The sequence below is a fragment of the Pelophylax lessonae genome (genome assembly GCF_965119305.1).
Source record: "Pelophylax lessonae genome assembly, chromosome: 4".
NCBI lineage: Eukaryota > Metazoa > Chordata > Amphibia > Anura > Ranidae > Pelophylax > Pelophylax lessonae.
Genome location: NC_138771.1, coordinates 26,527,999 through 26,545,716, shown reverse-complemented (window position 1 = coordinate 26,545,716; position 17,718 = coordinate 26,527,999). Strand labels below are relative to the sequence as shown.

The 17,718-nt window shown below is 43.1% G+C and overlaps 2 protein-coding genes across 3 annotated transcripts in view; one reads left to right on the top strand and one right to left on the bottom strand.

Annotated features, from left to right (window-relative positions):
* The window catches only part of LINS1 (lines homolog 1), a 76,016-nt gene extending 65,594 nt beyond the window's left edge, over positions 1-10,422 (bottom strand). The window contains exon 1 of the mRNA XM_082253050.1: positions 10,329-10,422. The gene's annotated coding sequence lies outside the window, so the exon portion shown is untranslated. The remainder of the gene's footprint in view (positions 1-10,328) is intronic.
* A 231-nt stretch (positions 10,423-10,653) lies between these two features.
* ASB7 (ankyrin repeat and SOCS box containing 7) overlaps positions 10,654-17,718 on the top strand; it is an 88,920-nt gene continuing 81,855 nt past the window's right edge. The window contains exon 1 of one of the 2 annotated variants that reach the window (XM_082253063.1): positions 10,654-10,785. The gene's annotated coding sequence lies outside the window, so the exon portion shown is untranslated. Of the gene's footprint in view, positions 11,033-17,718 lie in introns of both variants that reach the window. The other variant, XM_082253064.1, reaches the window with a different exon arrangement.

The following is a 17,718-nucleotide window of genomic DNA, read 5'->3' as shown; positions in this document are numbered from 1 at the left end:
ATCGTATAGTAAATGTGGTATGAAAACAACTAAACATGCAATGAATAAATTATGAGCAAAATATATCATTGAAAAAAATCAATCATATGAAAGTGATATAATGAAATAGATGCAAAATCCAGTGTTAGGTGAACATAAAAAAGTCCTTTCAATGTAAAAAGTAATTTTCAATATTAAACAAGTGTCCATAAAGTGCAAAAAAGTGTATAGATAATCAACAACGTTGATTGATGAAATCCCACCACCAAGCACCAACACTTGGCGTTCCCTTTTTACCAGATAGCATCGACCATAAATTATAACAGTCATATAATCACAAAATAACACAGGATCCGAGATAGGTGGTGGCTGCTCAGCAGCAGCTCCAAATGGCATGGGAATAAAAAAAATGAACATGCATAGTGAAACCTGCTAACATTGAAGTCCTTTTATTTAAAATATAGAAAAAGTAGACTGGGAAGACATTAGTGATGTCTTCCCAGGGGCTGAACATCCTCTGCCCCTGGGAAGATGTCACCGATGACGAAACGCATCGGGATTGGTTGTTACTGAAGACATCACACTTGCTTGGCTGTAAAGCCCCGTACACACGTACTGATCGTCGGCCGAACGATCGGCCGTCTTTTGTCCAGGGCTGGCGTGTCTGTTGAAAACTGCAAAAGACTGCACACGAATTTTGTCAGCCAACAACAGCTGACTGCAGAAGTGATGTCATATGATGGTTAACTTTCCTTGTGTTTTTTCTTTCCTGAGCATGCCCAATCTGTACTGACTGGCGAACAATCGGCCGTTCTGGTGACGGACAACAAATATTTTAAAGTCTGCACGACAGATTCTGTTCGGCCGAAAATGCGCTGTCGGCTGTCGGAAGCATCATACTAACAAGCCGTCAATTGGCCGATCGGTCGGTGGCCGAATATTTGCGGCCGACAATCGGTACGCGTGTACGGGGCTTTACTCACATCGTTCCTTTCTCAAGAGCTGACAGTCTGCTGGTTTTTTTTTTTTTTACTCGTTTGTGCTTGTTTACAACTCATCAAAGGTACTAGATAGCATCGACCATAAATTATAACGGTCATAAAAGCACAAAATAACGCAGGATCCGAGATAGGTGGTGGCTGCTCAGCAGCAGCTCCAAATGGATCAGAAATAAAAAAAATGAACAAGCATAATGAAGCCTGCTAACATTTAAGTCCTTTTATTTAAAATATATAAAAAGTACCTTTGATGAGTTGTTAATTAATTAACCCCTAAGTGCTAAACGTGCCAACCGCTAATGAACGTTTAGCTGCATTAACACGCGCCAAGCATTTATTTTTTGCCAAAACTGTGCTTCTCCTGAACTGCTGGCTGTGGGGTTTTTCTGCCTCTAAATTCCTCTAGTCTCCTATGTGTGGATGGACACATAGGCTAGCATGCAGGGGCGTTTTGGTTCGGTTCACATTGATGCGATGCAGGAAATGCCATTATTCTTGTGCGTTTCCTGCAACACATCAGTGTGAACCGAACCAAAACGCCCCTGCATGCTAGCCTGTGTATCCATGCAGATATAGGTGTGCATCGCATAGGAACTGCGATCTGCGGCAGGTGACAATTCAAAGTTAACGACACCCCAAAAGCAGGTCGCAGAATGCTAGAATTGGATTGTAGGGGTACGAACACCCACGTGATCCGATACCAGTGCGGCAAAAAAAAAAAAAAAAAAAAAAAAGATCCTGCACCTTTTTCGTGTGGTGCAATTTGAGCCATACAAAATGATGGCCTCAAATCGCACCCCACAGAATTACATGTGATGTGCAGAGGAATACGGTGCAATTCCTATGCGAATCACATGCTTCGCATCAGTAAATATCCGGCAGACGCTCCTAGGAGCAGCGTGAAAAAGGTCCAGTATTCCTGAGGCCCAAAGCATTGCCTAGGGAAGATATACAGTGCCTTGTGAAAGTATTCCGCCCCCTTGAACTTTGCGACCTTTTGCCACATTTCAGGCTTCAAACATAAAGAGATAAAACTGTAATTTTTTGTGAAGAATCAACAACAAGTGGGACACAATCATGAAGTGGAACGAAATTTATTGGATATTTCAAACTTTAACAAATAAAACTGAAAAATTGGGCGTGCAAAATTATTCAGCCCCTTTACTTTCAATGCAGCAAACTCTCTCCAGAAGTTCAGTGAGGATCTCTGAATGATCCAATGTTGACCTAAATGACTAATGATGATAAATAGAATCCACCTGTGTGTAATCAAGTCTCCGTATAAATGCACCTGCACTGTGATAGTCTCAGAGGTCCGTTTAAAGCGCAGAGAGCATCATGAAGAACAAGGAACACACCAGGCAGGTCCGAGATACTGTTGTGGAGAAGTTTAAAGCCGGATTTGGATACAAAAAGATTTCCCAAGCTTTAAACATCCCAAGGAGCACTGTGCAAGCGATAATATTGAAATGGAAGGAGTATCAGACCACTGCAAATCTACGAAGACCTGGCTGTCCCTCTAAACTTTCAGCTCATACAAGGAGAAGACTGATCAGAGATGCAGCCAAGAGGCTCATGATCACTCTGGATGAACTGCAGAGATCTACAGCTGAGGTGGGAGACTCTGTCCATAGGACAACAATCAGTCGTATACTGCACAAATCTGGCCTTTATGGAAGAGTGGCAAGAAGAAAGCCATTTCTTAAAGATATCCATAAAAAGTGTCGTTTAAAGTTTGCCACAAGCCACCTGGGAGACACACCAAACATGTGGAAGAAGGTGCTCTGGTCAGATGAAACCAAAATCAAACTTTTTGGCAACAATGCAAAACGTTATGTTTGGCGTAAAAGCAACACAGCTCATCACCCTGAACACACCATCCCCACTGTCAAACATGGTGGTGGCAGCATCATGGTTTGGGCCTGCTTTTCTTCAGCAGGGACAGGGAAGATGGTTACAATTGATGGGAAGATGGATGGAGCCAAATACAGGACCATTCTGGAAGAAAACCTGATGGAGTCTGCAAAAGACCTGAGACTGGGACGGAGATTTGTCTTCCAACAAGACAATGATCCAAAACATAAAGCAAAATCTACAATGGAATGGTTCACAAATAAACATCTCCAGGTGTTAGAATGGCCAAGTCAAAGTCCAGACCTGAATCCAATCGAGAATCTGTGGAAAGAACTGAAAACTGCTGTTCACAAACGCTCTCCATCCAACCTCATTGAGCTCGAGCTGTTTTGCAAGGAGGAATGGGAAAAAATGTCAGTCTCTCGATGTGCAAAACTGATAGAGACATACCCCAAGCGACTTAAAGCTCTAATCGCAGCAAAAGGTGGCGCTACAAAGTATTAACTTAAGGGGGCTGAATAATTTTGCACGCCCAATTTTTCAGTTTTTTATTAGTTAAAAGTTTGAAATATCCAATAAATTTCGTTCCACTTCATGATTGTGTCCCACTTGTTGTTGATTCTTCACAAAAAATTACAGTTTTATATCTTTATGTTTGAAACCTGAAATGTGGCAAAAGGTCGCAAAGTTCAAGGGGGCCGAATACTTTCGCAAGGCACTGTAGTTTACTGAAGTTTGTCGCTGTTTCACAGGCACCCACAAATGTAGGGTTCGGCATGTTGGGTATCTATTTGGTGCAACCTCATATTTTATATTTTAGAAAAAAAAGGGCAATATATTGCATTTGTGTGCCCAAAATATTTATTTAAATGTGTATTTTACTGAAAGTTTGAGTTTCATAAACCGTTGTGCTATTGTGTGACATAAAAATAAAATTGGAACTACCGCCATTTAACTTTCCATGGTATCTGTTTTTGGAAATTTTTGACCTGTTTGGGGGTTTTATGTATTCTTCAGGCCTAAAATTAAACCGGTGTGCAAAAATATCTCTGGCAGTGAAAGGGTTTGCCACAGTTTCATAGACACACAATTTTAGGGTTTGGCATGTTGGGTATCTATTTACTCGGTGCAACCTCATCTTTTATACAGTTGGGAAAATCATCATTTGATCCCCTGGAGATTTTGTAAGTTTGCCCACTTAGAAAGAAATGAAGGGTCTATATTTATCATAGGTGTATTTCAAATGATAGAGACAAAGTATCAACCAAAAATCCAGAAAAAACACATGATACAAATGTTATAAATTGAGTTACAGTTCAGTGAGTAAAATAAGTACCGTATTTGACCCCCTACCAACCAATAATAATTCTGGCTCCCACAGACTGGCTACAGTATGAGCTCATGTGGTACACAGATTAGTCCTTTCAACCTAAAGTGAATCTTCACTACATCTGAGCACCACAAACAAAAAACACTAATAAATTCATTTTTACTATTCAAAGCAAACTCCCCCATACATCCATGTCTCTATGCTTGATTTTGGTGAGAAATCACAAAAACCCCCAAGGATTTCTGACCTTGGCCATCTTGAGTAAGGGCGAGTGATTCGTGTAGCATTCACTTCCTGCCCTCAGCTCAAGTATGCATTCAGGAACGTGTGCTGAGCTGTGAAAACTCCTCCTCCTCTCCTCCCCTCCTGAAGACTCCGGGGACATATGACATCATTTGCCTAGGCATGAAACCAGGAAGTAAATGAAGAAATGTAAAAAAAAAAAAAAAAAAAGTTTAAAACAAGTAAATATGATATACTTTACTATCTATTTACTAATGCTAGCAGCATAAGGGCTCTTTCACACATGCGGACCGTTCAGATCCGCCTGTCCGTTTTTTTTGGCGGATCAGAACAGTCCCCCCATGCATCCCTATGGGGCATCGGATGTCAGCGGAGACAGGTCCGCTGACATCCGATCCGTCAAATCTGGACGGATGGAAACCCTATTTTCCATCCGTCCAGTGGATTGGATGAGAACGGACCGACGGTCCGTTCCCATCTGATTCCCCCATAGAGATCTATGGGGAACTGACAGCTGTGTCTCTGCACACAGCGCAGAGAACAGCTGTCATCCTCCTGCTCAGCGGGGGAAATCGGCGGATCGATCCCCCGCTGAGATAAACGGAGTCCGTCCGACGGACGGATAGTGTGAAAGAGCCCTAAGGATTAAAAATAACCAATGTTGATTGGGAGAGTGAAGTTCCACTTTAAGAAGGTGCTCCTAATGGCAACTCGTTATGTGTTTAACAGACACCTGTCCATAGAATCTCTTTCTTCCATTTAAACCTCCCCATCATGGGCAAGACCAAAGAGCTGTCAAAGGACGCCAGGGACAACATTGTAGACCTGCACGAGGCTGGAATGGGCTACAAGACCAACAGCAAGGAGCCTGATGAGAAGGAGAAAACTGATGGAGTGATTATTTGAAAATGGAAGAAATACAAAATAATCATTACTCGCCTTCAATCTGGAGCTCCATGCAAGATCTCGCCTCATGGGGTAAGGATTATCATGAGAAAAGTGAGGAATCACCCCAGAACTACACAGGAGGAGCTTGTGGATGATCTCAAGGCAGTTGGGATCACAGTCACCCAACAAACCAATGGTAACACAATACGCCACCATGGATTGAAATCCTGCAGTACCCGCAAGGTCCCCCTCCACAAGAAGGCGCATGTAAAGGCCCATCTGAAGTTTGCCATTGAACATCTAAATGATTTGGAGAAGGAGTGGGAGAAAGTGCTGTGGTCAGATGAGACCAAAATTGAGCTCTTTGGCATTAACTCGACTCACTATGTTTAGAGGAAGAAAAATGCTGAGTATAACTCTAAGAACACCATCCCTACCGTCAAGCACGGAGGTGGAGACATGTGGCTTTGTGGCTGTTTCTCTGCTAAAAGGTACAGGCCAACTTCGCTGCATTGAAGGGCCAATGGACATGTATTGTAAAATCTTGGATGAGAACCTTCTTCTCCCAACCAGAACACTGAAGATGGGTCTTCCAGCCCCATGACCCAAAACATACCGCCAAGGCAACAAAGGAGTGGCTCGAGAAAAAGCACATTAGGTCATAGAGTGGCCTAACCAGTGTCCAGACCCTAATCCTATAGAAAATGTATGGAGGGAGCTGGGAACTTCGAGTTTCCAAGCGACAGCCAAGAAACCTTAAAGCGGTTGTATACTTCTGGGGAAAAAAAACAAAAAACCCTGCAGGACAAAGACATAATGAGCTAGTATGCATCGCATACTAGCTCATTATGAAATACTTACCTTAGAACGAAGCCCCGACACGGTCGTCTGGACAACGCTGAGGGATCTGACACGCTCCCTCTGCGTCTCTTCCTGGTTCAGCGGCTCCGGCACTGTGAGTGGCCGGAGCCGCGATGACGTCACTCCCGCACATGCGCACGGGAGATTCACTTTCCAGCAATAGCTAGCAAGGAGCTCTGAAGGTCCGCCGGACCTTCAGAGCGCATGCGCAGCTGACATCAGCAGCTGCATGCAGGTTGAATATCTCCTAAACCGTGCAGGTTTAGGATATATTAGTTATACCTACAGGTAAGCCTTATTGTAGGTAAAAGTCAGATAGCGGAGTATACTACCGCTTTAAGGATTTAGAGAAGATCTGTAAAGAAGAGTGAACCAAAATCCCTCCTGAGATGTGTACAAACCTGGTAACCAACTACAAGAAAAATCCCACCTCTGTGTTTGCCAACAAGGGTTTCTCCACCAAGTACTAAGTCCTGTGTTTCTTGGGGATCAAATACTTATTTTACTCACTGAAATGCAACTCAATTAAGAACATTTTATTATGTTTTTTGTTTAAATGTTTGTTGTTTTTTTTTAATTCATGAAAGTGTATTTTGTGCAAATACGGTGTGACATAAATAATCGCAACTATCGCCATTTTTTCCCCCTAGGGTCTCTGTGGGAAAAAAATGTTTGGGGGGTTTGAAGTAATTTTCTAGCAAAAAAAAAAAAAAATACTGATTGTTACATGTAAACAAAAAGTGCCTGGTCTAATCTAATCAGGCCTAAAAATATGTTTTTTAAAACATGCGCAAAAACAAAACTCTGGCAGGGAAAGGGTTAAAGCATCACCTATTAAAAAATACAGCCTGCCGAAGCTTGTCGCCATTTCCCGACCGTCTATTTACTCGGCGTAAAATTGGGGTTTACATTGTGTTTTTTTTTTTTTTTTTATTTTAATTAATGAAAGTGTATTTGTTCTCAGAAAAATTTAATTTGAAAAACCGTTGTGCAAATACTGTGTGACATAAAAAATTGCAACTATCGCCATTTTTTTCCCCTAGGGTCTCCGTGGAAAAAATAAAAAATAATGTTTGGGAGTTTGAAGTAATTTTCTAGCAAGAAAAAAAAAATACTGTTACATGTAAACAAAACATTCCTGGGCTAATCTAATCAGGCCTAAAATTATGTTTTTTTAAACATGTGCAAAAAACAAAACTCTGTCAGGGAAAGGGTTAAAGCATCACCTATTAAAAAATACAGCGTGCCAAAGCTTGTCGCCGTTTCCTGAGCGTGTGCAAATTTGAGGTGTGAGATGTTTATTTGGCATAACATCATCTTTTACATTTAAGAAAAATAATAATTGGGGTTTAGGTTGTGTTTGTTTTTTTTTTCTTTAAATTAATGAAAGTGTATTTTTTCCCCAGAAAAATTGCATTAAAAAAAAAAAAAAAACAAAAAAAAAAAACGCTGTGCAAATACTGTGTGACATAAAAAATTGCATCTATCGCCATTTTTTTCCCCCTAGGGTCTCTGTAGGAAAAAAATAATGTTTGGGGGTTTGAAGTAATTTTCTAGCAAAAAAAAAAAAAAAATACTAATTGTTACATGTAAACAAAAAGTGACTGGTCTAATCTAATCAGGCCTAAAAATATAGTTTTTAAACATGCGCAAAAACAAAACTCTGGCAGGGAAATGGTTAAAGCATCACCTATTACAAAAATACAGGGTGCTGAAGCTTTTGTCGCCGTTTCCCGACCGTCTATTTACTCGGCGTAAAAATGGGGTTTACATTGTGTGTTTGTTTTTTACATTCATAAGTGTATTTTTTCCCAGAAAAAATTGCATTTAAAAAAACGCTGTGCAAAATACTGTGAGACATAAAAAATTGCAACTATCGCCATTTTTTCCCCCTAGGGTATCTGCGGGGATAAAAAAAATAATGTTTGGGGGTTTGAAGACATTTTCTAGCAAAAAAAATAAAAAATACTGACTGTTACATGTAAACAAAAAGTGCCTAGTCTAATATAATCAGGCCTAAAAGTTTTCTAAACAAAAAAAAAAAAAAAACAAAAAAAAAAAAAAAAAAAACTTTGGCAGGGAAAGGGTTAACAGCCGGTTCACATTAGAGCGATCCGACTTGCCGGGGCGACCTCACAAGTCGCGGTGCGCAGCTCGCACCGCGACCTCGGAGCGGCCGGCACGGACTTCATAACATTGAAGTCAATGCAGGTCGCTCCGGGTCACCCCAAAGAAGCTCCGGACCCTTTTTCTAAGTCGACTTGTGTCGCTCCTATTAGAACGGGTCCGCAGCTTCTCTATGGCAGGCGACCTACGGCGACCTGTCAGGTGACCAGGTCGCCCCAGTGTGAACCGGCTCTGAAGCATCACTATAGAAAATACAGGGTGCCGAAGCTTGTCGCCGTTTCCTGAGCGTGTGCAAATTTGAGGTGTGACATGTTTGGTATCTATTTATTCGGCATAACATCATCTTTTATATTTAGAAAAAAAATAAAAGAATTGGGGGTTTACATTGGGTTTGTTTTTCTTTTTTTTTTAATTCACGAAAGTGTATTTTTTTCTCAGAAAAATTTAATTTGAAAAACTGCTGTGCAATTACCGTGGGACATAAAAATTGCAACGACCGCCATTTTTTTCCCTAGGGTCTCTGTGGAAAAAATAAAAAATAAAGTTTGGGGGTTTGAAGTAATTTTCTAGCCAAGAAAAAAAAAATACTGATTGTTAATTGTAAACAAAAAGGTGCCAGAAAAGGCTTGGTCTAATCTAATCAGGCCTAATATGTTTTTAAACATGCACAAAAACAAAGGGTTAAAGCATCACCTATAGAAAATACAGGGTGCCGAGGCTAGTCCTCGTTTCCTGAGCGTGTGCAAATTTGAGGTGTGACATGTTTGGTATCTATTTACTCGGCGTAACATTATCTTTTATATTTAAAAAAATAAATAAATAAAAAAAAAAATTGGGGTTTAAAATTGTGTTTGTTTGTTTTTCTTTTTAATTCACATAGTGTATTTTTTCCCAGAAAAATTGCATTTGAAAAAACGCTGTGCAAATGCTGAGTGACATAAAAAAAATTGCAACTATCCCCATTTTTTTCCTAGGGTCTCGGTGGAAAAAATAAAAAATAAAGTTTGGGTGGTTTGAAGTAATTTTCTAGCAAAGAAACAAAAAAAAAAAAAACTGATTGTTACATGCAACCAAAAAGTGCCTGGTCTAATCTAATCAGGCCTAAAATTATGTTTTTTTAGACAAGTGCAACAGAAAAAAAAAAAAAAAACAAACTCTGGCAGGGAAAGGGTTAAAGCATCATCTATAGAAAATACAGGATGCCGAAGTTTGTCGCGTTTCCTGAGCGTGTGTGAATTTGAGGTGTGACACGTTGGGTATCTATTTAGTCGGCATAACATCATCTTTTATTATATTTAAAAAAAATAAATAATTTAAAATTTGGGTTTACATTGTTTGTTTTTAAATTCATGAAAGTATAAAAAAAAAAAAAAAAAAACTTGGGGTTTAGGTTGTGTTTATTTATTTATTTTTTAATTAATGAAAGTATTTTTTTCCCCAGAAAAATGGCATTAAAAAAAAAAAAAACGCTGTGCAAATACGGTGTGACATAAATAATTGTAACTATCGCCATTTTTTTTTTCTAGGACCTCTGCGGAAAAAACTCATACTCGGCGCATCCTCCACTTTTATATCTTACCAGAAAATTGGGCGATTTATTGCATTTGTGCGTGTTATTTTTACTGAAAATTTACGCTTGATAAATTGTTGCGCTAAAACCGTGCGACATGAAACAATTGGAACGACCGCCATTTTATTCCCTGCGGTCAGAAAATTTATATTTTAGGGGTTTGAAGTAATCTTCAGTCCTAAAAACCGCCTTCTAATGCATGCGCAAAAAAAAACGCAACGCCATCACCAGTGGTGAGAGGATTAAAGGGCCCCGGTTACGGACAAAGCGACAGAATCTCGTTAAAATGAGGCCCCAAGTCAGACTTTACTTGCTGCATGCTTGTTTTGGGGGGAGGGGACAATTCTAGTGTTGTGGAGCCAGAGGACCTTATTTCTTTTCTTTCCTGTCACGACCTTCTTCCTTGCCTTTAGTCCTGAGCACTGCTGTACCCTAAGGATGACATAGAAATCACAAAGCATGCATTCACATCCCCCACCTCAGACGGCGCTCCAGCATCCTATCAGCTCCCCCCGGCAATCTCCCTCACATCTTCCAACCGCTTGACAAGAGAAGACAAGGGGATGGGGAGAATAAAAAGCAGCGCACACAGCATTTCCGGCAACACGGCGCCTGCGCGACGCTCTAGCAGCACATCGCCTAGCAACCAGCGTGGAGGGGGGGAAACTTTGAGGAGAAGGAGGAGCTCCGGAGAAGTGTTCTCCGCCAATCAGCGCCGAGAACGTCCTGCGCCGCGCAAGCGCGGTGCCACCTCTCTGTTGTACTTTGCAGCCTTCGGGGCTCGCTTTCCGGCGCCGCTTTCTGATTGGTCGCGGCTGAGAGAGAAGGGGGGTGGGAGTTTTGTCTGCCTGCTTCCCGTTATCGCGGAGGGTTATGGGGCAGGCCCCGGGAAGTACGGAGCGGTGTGAGGCGCTGGGCGGTGGTGTGTCTCGGGGGTGAGTGTGTCTCTGTCATAGTAACCTCCCCCCTTCCTCCACGGCGGCTCACCACCTGCCAGGCCGGTACCCGCTCCCTGCACCCACTACTCCGCAACAATGGCAGCCAGTGTTCAATAAACTGCCCTGACTGGGGAGGCCATGATCCCTCCATTGTCCCCATACCCCATTGTGGTGTCCTATATACAGTGTGAGCATTGCTGGACCCTTCCCCTCCCCCCAACCATCTGTGTCTTGTCTATGGAAGGTGTGTATGGGGCCCTCAGGCCTGCTCTGCACTCTACACCAATCATATCACTCTATAGGGTGACACCCCTCCCCCTACAGGAGCCCCCACACACCTCACATGGGCTTTGTTTACATAAAGATCAACTGTGCTGAATAACTTGGCTTTGTTTACATTGGGCTGTGCTTTGCCATGCCCTACAGATTGGCTTTGTTTACATTGGGCTTTCCCATGCCCTACAGCTTGGCTTTGTTTACATGAAGCTGGATTGTGCTGCACAGTTTGGCTTTGTTTACATTGGCTGTGCATTGCCTTGCCCTACAGCTTGGCTTTGTTTACATAAAGCTGGGTTGTGCTGCACAGCTTGGCTTTGTTTACATAAAGCTGGGTTGTGCTGCACAGCTTGGCTTTGTTTACATAAAGCTGGGTTGTGCTGCACAGATTGGCTTTGTTTACATAAAGCTGGGTTGTGCTGCACAGCTTGGCTTTGTTTATATTAGGCTGTGCCATGCTTTGCCCTACAGATTGGCTTTGTTTACATGAAGCTGAATGGTGCTGCACAGCTTGGCTTTGTTTACATTGGGCTTTGCCTTGCCCTACAGCTTTTATTTGACTACATGAAGCTGCATTGTGCTGCACCGTTTGGCTTTGTTTACATTGGGCTGTGCCATGCCTTGCCCTATAGATTGACTTTGTTTACATGAAGCTGGATTGTGCTGCACATCTTGGCTTTGTTTATATTGGGCTGTGCCATGCCATGCCCCACAGATTGGCTTTGTTTACATGAAGCTGGGTTGTGCTGCACAGCTTGGCTTTGTTTACATGAAGCTGGATTGTGCTGCACAGCTTGGCTTTGTTTACATGAAGCTGGGTTGTGCTGCACAGCTTGGCTTTGTTTACATAGGGCTGTGCCATACCTTGCCCTACAGATTGGCTTTGTTTAAATGAAGCTGGGTTGTGCAGCATAACGTGACTTTGTTTACATTGGCTATGCGTTGCCATGCCCTACAGCTTGGCTTTGTTTACATGAAGCTGGGTTGTGCTGCACAGCTTGGCTTTGTTTACAACTGACTTTGCCTTGCCATGCTCTACTGCTTGGCTTTGTTTACATGAAGCTGAATTTTGCTGCACAGCTTGGCTTTGTTTAAACTGGGCTGTGCTGTTGCCCACAGATTGGCTTTGTTTACACAGGACTGCATGGTGCCCCACTGCTTGGCTTTCTTTACGTGAAGCTTAATTGTGCCGCACAGCCTGGATTTGTTTACATTGGGCTGTGCCCCAAAGATTGACTTTGTTTACACAGGACTGCATTGTGCTGCACAGCTTGGCTTAGTTTAGATGAAGCTTAATTGTGCTGCACTGCTTAGCTTTGTTTACACAAAGCTTAATTGTGCTGCACTGCTTGGCTTTGTTTACAGAAAGCTTAATTGTGCTGCACTGCTTGGCTTTGTTTACAGAAAGCTTAATTGTGCTGCACAGCTTGGCTTTGTTTACATGAAGCTTAATTGTGCTGCACAGCTTGGCTTTGTTTACACAGGGCTTTATTGTATCACACAGGTCGGCTTTGTTTACATGGAGCTGACGTGTGCCACACATGTTGGCTTTGTTTACATGGAGCTGATGTGTGCCACACATGTTGGCTTTGTTTACATGGAGCTGACGTGTGCCACACATGTTGGCTTTGTTTACATGGAGCTGACGTGTGCCACACATGTTGGCTTTGTTTACATGGAGCTGACGTGTGCCACACATGTTGGCTTTGTTTACATGGAGCTGACGTGTGCCACACATGTTGGCTTTGTTTACATGGAGCTGATGTGTGCCACACATGTTGGCTTAGTTTACATTGAGCAGTGCTGTGCCGTGCCCTATAGATTGGCTTTGTTTACATGGGGGCTGTATTTTGCCCTGCAGCTTGACCTTGTTTAAACAGGGCTGTGCTGTGTCCCACAGTCTGGCTTTGTTTACATGGGGCTGCACTGTGTTCTGCAGATTGGCCTTGTTTATTCAGATCTGCATTGTACTGTACAGATTGGCTTCATTCACACAGGGCTGTACTGAGCCCCACAGAGTGGCTTTGTTTGCATGGGGCTGTGCTGAGTTCCACAGATTGGCTCTATTTACATGGGTTGTTCAGAGTTCCACAGAGTGGCTTTGTTTACATGGGGCTCTTAAGGGTTCCACAGATTGGTCTTGTTCATACATATTTGTGTCCCACAAATTGGCTTTGTTTACACAGGACTGCCTCATGCCATACATTGGTTTTGTTTACATGGGGCTGCTCAGAGTTCCATAGATTGGCTTTGTTTACATGAGGCAGTGCTGTGTCTCAGCGGATTGAACTTGTGTACACGGGGCTGCACAGATTAGCTTTGTTTGCCCAGGCCTGTATGGTGCCCTGCAGATTGGCTTTGTTTATATGGGGCTTCGTTGAGCTCCACAGATTGACCTCGCTTACTTGGTGTTGTATTCTGCTCTACAGATTAGCTTTGTATAGATGAGGCTGCATTGTGATTCACGGATTGGCTTTGTTTACATGGGGCTTCAGTGAGTTCCACTGATTGGCCTCGCTAACTTGGGGCTCTATTCTGCTGTACAGATTAGCTTTGTTTACATGAGACTGCATTGTGTGCAACAGATTGGCTTTGTTTACTTAGTGCTGCACTATGCCCCACAGTTTAGCTGGGGTGAGGAGGAGAGCAGTTGTTCAGATGCAAAAACACGGATACCGGTGCTCCCAATAAAGCCTATGGAGCCAAAAAGGTCATGAACCTTTTTTGGGCATAGAAATGTTATTGGTCAGAATTTAAAAAAAAATATATGGGATTCCAACTGCTGAGTATTGGCTCAAAAATGCAGAGTTGTAAATGGGGGATGAAAAAACAAATGCAAATGTTATTGTGCCAGTTTACCTTTTACTATGTTTTTCTCTTGATTGTTATTATATGGTAGTCTCAGGTCTTTGGTAATAAAGACCATCCAGACCAGTCATTCCCAACCAGAGTTCCTCAAGCTGTGGCCAATCAACAACCCCCCCCCCCCATCAGATGTTGCATGTTAATATCGTTTTAATGTTCAGGTTTACTTTTCACCAGCTTCATATTTTAAGGTAGTCTCAGGCCTTTGGCCAAGTCTGTCTGCACTGCAGCCATTCCAAACCAGGATTCTTCCGGGGGTTGCCTGGGGTTTCTTGTGCTGGGGCTGGCTGACCTCCCCATGTGCTGGTTCATGCATCATTTAAATGCTTTAATGCAGGGATTCCCAAACTACGGCCGTGCAGCTGTTGCAGAACTACACATCCCATGAGGCATTGTAAAACTCTGACATTCACATACATGACTAGGCATGATGGGAATTGTAGTTCCTAAACAACTGGAGGGCCATAGTTTGGGAATCCCTGCTTTAATGTGTTGGATAGCTTTTCCCCAGCTTGATATTCTAAGGAAGTATCAGGCCCTTGGGAGCAAAGGCCTTCTAGAACAGCAGTTCCCAACCAGGGTTCCTCCAGAGCAGTGGCCTACAAACTGCGGACTGTGGGCCGAATGCAGGACTTTGCTTGCCTTTATCCTACCCTTGGGATATTGTTCCTCCCACTGATATAAATATACAAAAGAAAATCAGCGCAAAGAGTAGACCCACAAAATTATTACAGTTGCAGCTGAATACTAAAGGTAAATCACAAACCCAATATAAAGCATAAAACATACATAAGTGCAGCGCAATCAGTATAAACAATTAGGAAAATCACTGATATGGAGCGCTATTCCTCCCAGTGACACCAATGATGAAGCACCATTCCTCCCACTGACATCAATAGTCAGACACTATTCCTCCCAGTAACCCCAATAATGAAGCACCATTCCTCCCACTGACATCACCAGTCAGACACTATTCCTCCCAGTGACATCAGTGATGAAGCAGCATTCCTCCCAGTGACATCACCAGTCAGACACTATTCCTCCCAGTAACACCAATGATGAAGCACCATTCCTCCCACTGACATCAACAATGGAGCACAATTGCTCCCACTGACACGGACGATGGGGTACTATTCCTCCAACTGACACCAACAATGGAGCACTATTTTTCCTACTGACACAGACGATGGGGCACTATTTCTACCACTGACACCACTGCTGGGGCACTATTCCTCCCACAGACACAGACGATGGGGCACTATTTCTACCACTGACACCACTGCTGGGGCACTATTCCTCCCACAGACACAGACGATGGGGCACTATTCCTACCACTGACACCAATGACAGGGCACTATTGCTCCCACTGACACCAATGATGGGGCACTATTCCTCCCACTGACACCAATGATGGGGCGCTATTCCTCCTGCTGACATCACTGATGATTCTACTCCCTACTGATCAAGGCACTATGTGATTTTTTTTTTTTTTTTACTCCCACTGACATCGGGACATTTTCTACTTCCATTTGTCACAGTCCAGCCCCCTTAAAGTCTGAAGGACAGTAAATTGGCCCTTTGTTTAGAAAGTTTGGAGACCCCTGCTCTAGAGGTTCCTTGAGCCGGGGCTGACTGACCTTCCATGTACTGGTTCATGGCTAATTTATATGTTTTTAATGTGTTGATTTCTTTTCAAGTGCTTGATATTCTAAGGCAGTATCAGGCCCTTGGCAGCAAAGTCCTTCTAGAGCAGCCAGTCCTAACCAGGGTTCCTCCAGAGGTTCCTTGAGCTGGAGCTGGTTGACCTCCAGTCTGATGGTGAATGCATAGTTAACATTTTAATGTGCCAGTTTACTTTTCACCAGCCTAATGCTGTAAGGTAGTATCAGGCCTTTGGCAATAAAATCCATTTAGAACAGTCATTCTTAACCAGGGTTCCACGAGCTGGGCTGAATTGATGGTGCATAAATTAGGGGTGCACCGATCCGACCTTTTTTTGTACCGATATCTGGCATTGTGTATCTGCCGATACCGGTACCGATCCGGAACTACACACATAAAGCATGCGGCTGCAGTACAGAGCAAAGTCACTGCTTCGTGTGTATGGCTCCTCCATTCACAGGCGGAGTGCATCTGATATCACTCCGCCTGTGAGCCGGACCTATACAGGAAGAAGCGGCTCCCATCCCATACTACTACTACACCTAGTAAGGGATGGCTGAGCCGGGACTCAGCAAAACCAGATCGGCCTGTGGATCGGTTAATTTTACTGATCCCCCGATCCAGCTGTTGTGGCAGTATCGGTGCCGATATCCGATCCTAATATCGGATCGGTGCATCCCTAGCATAAATAAATAATATGCTTTTAATGTTCTGGTTTATTTTGCACCAGCCTAATATTGTATTGTAGTATCGGGCCTTTGACAATGAAATCCATCTAGAGCAGCCATTCTCAACCATGGTTCCTTGAACAGTTACCAGTTGACCTCTCATCTGATGGTGCATTCATAGTTTACCCACTTTACCACCGGAGGATTTTGCTGTCTTACGTCTGGGCCACTTTTTGCGATTTGGCACTGTGCGACTTTAACTGACAATTGCGCGGTCGTGCGATGCCATACCCAAACAAAATTTACGTCCTTTTTTTCCCACAAACAGAGCTTTCTTTTGGTGGTATTTGATCTCCTGTGCGATTTTTACTTTTTATGCGCTATAAACCAAAAAAGAGCGTTTATTTTGAAATAACAATATTTTTAACATTTTTTTATATGAAATTCCCCCCCAAAAAAATGTAAAAATCTAAATTTTTTAACATTTTCGGCCAATTTGTTTTATGCTACCTATGTTTGGTAAAAAAAAAATCACAATAAGCGTATTTTGATTGGTTTGCGCAAAAGTTATTGCGTTTACTAACTAAGGGAAAGATTTCTGTCTTTTTTTTTTTTTTTTTGCGGTACTGCGACATTGGGGTGGACAGATCGGACCCTTGACTGACATTTTTGACACTTTTGGGGGTACCAGTGACATTTCTACAGTAATCAGTGCTATACATATGCACTGTTACTGTAAAAATTACACTGGCAGGGAAGGGGTTAATTTTATTGGAGAGGGAGGGGTTAATGTATGCCTGGTGCTTACTAACGGGTGTGGGGGGAGGTGACTGTGTGACACAGGGACAGATCGAGGGTTCAGCTATGCTGAACCCTGCAATCTGTCACTGTTTGTCACTTAGGAGATCCGCCCGCTTTTTTTACACAAGTGGGCGGATCTCCAGACTTGATTCCCCGACGATCGGGGGGAAGAGCGGCGGCGATCGCCGCTGCTCCTCCCCTGGCCCGACTCCCGCTGTGACTGAAAACAGCAGGAGCGCGCCTCCGGCGGCGCGCGAGCGCCGCCTACAGGGGGAGGAGTCCAGCGATGTAGGTCTACGTTGCTGGACGGAATCGAGCCACTTTGCCGCAGTACAGTCAACGTGACTGGTCGGCAAGTGGTTAATGTTCTACGGTTTACTTTTCAACAGCTAGATATTGTAAGGTTTCTAGCGGTTCCATGAGCTGTGGCAGACTGAGCTCCCATCTGATAGCGGGGTCATCAAACAGAATGACACCATTATCTTTAGCTGTATGCGGCATTCTTCCTACTGACTACCAATGTAAAGGGCATGTTCTATAAATTAGTTGGGGTTCTCCGAAACCTGAAAATGATTTTAGGGGTAAAAATGTTGAGGAAGGCTGATCAAGACTCAATCAACTCTTATTTGAGAAGGTTAAGGTTTTTTTTAAAGCCTAC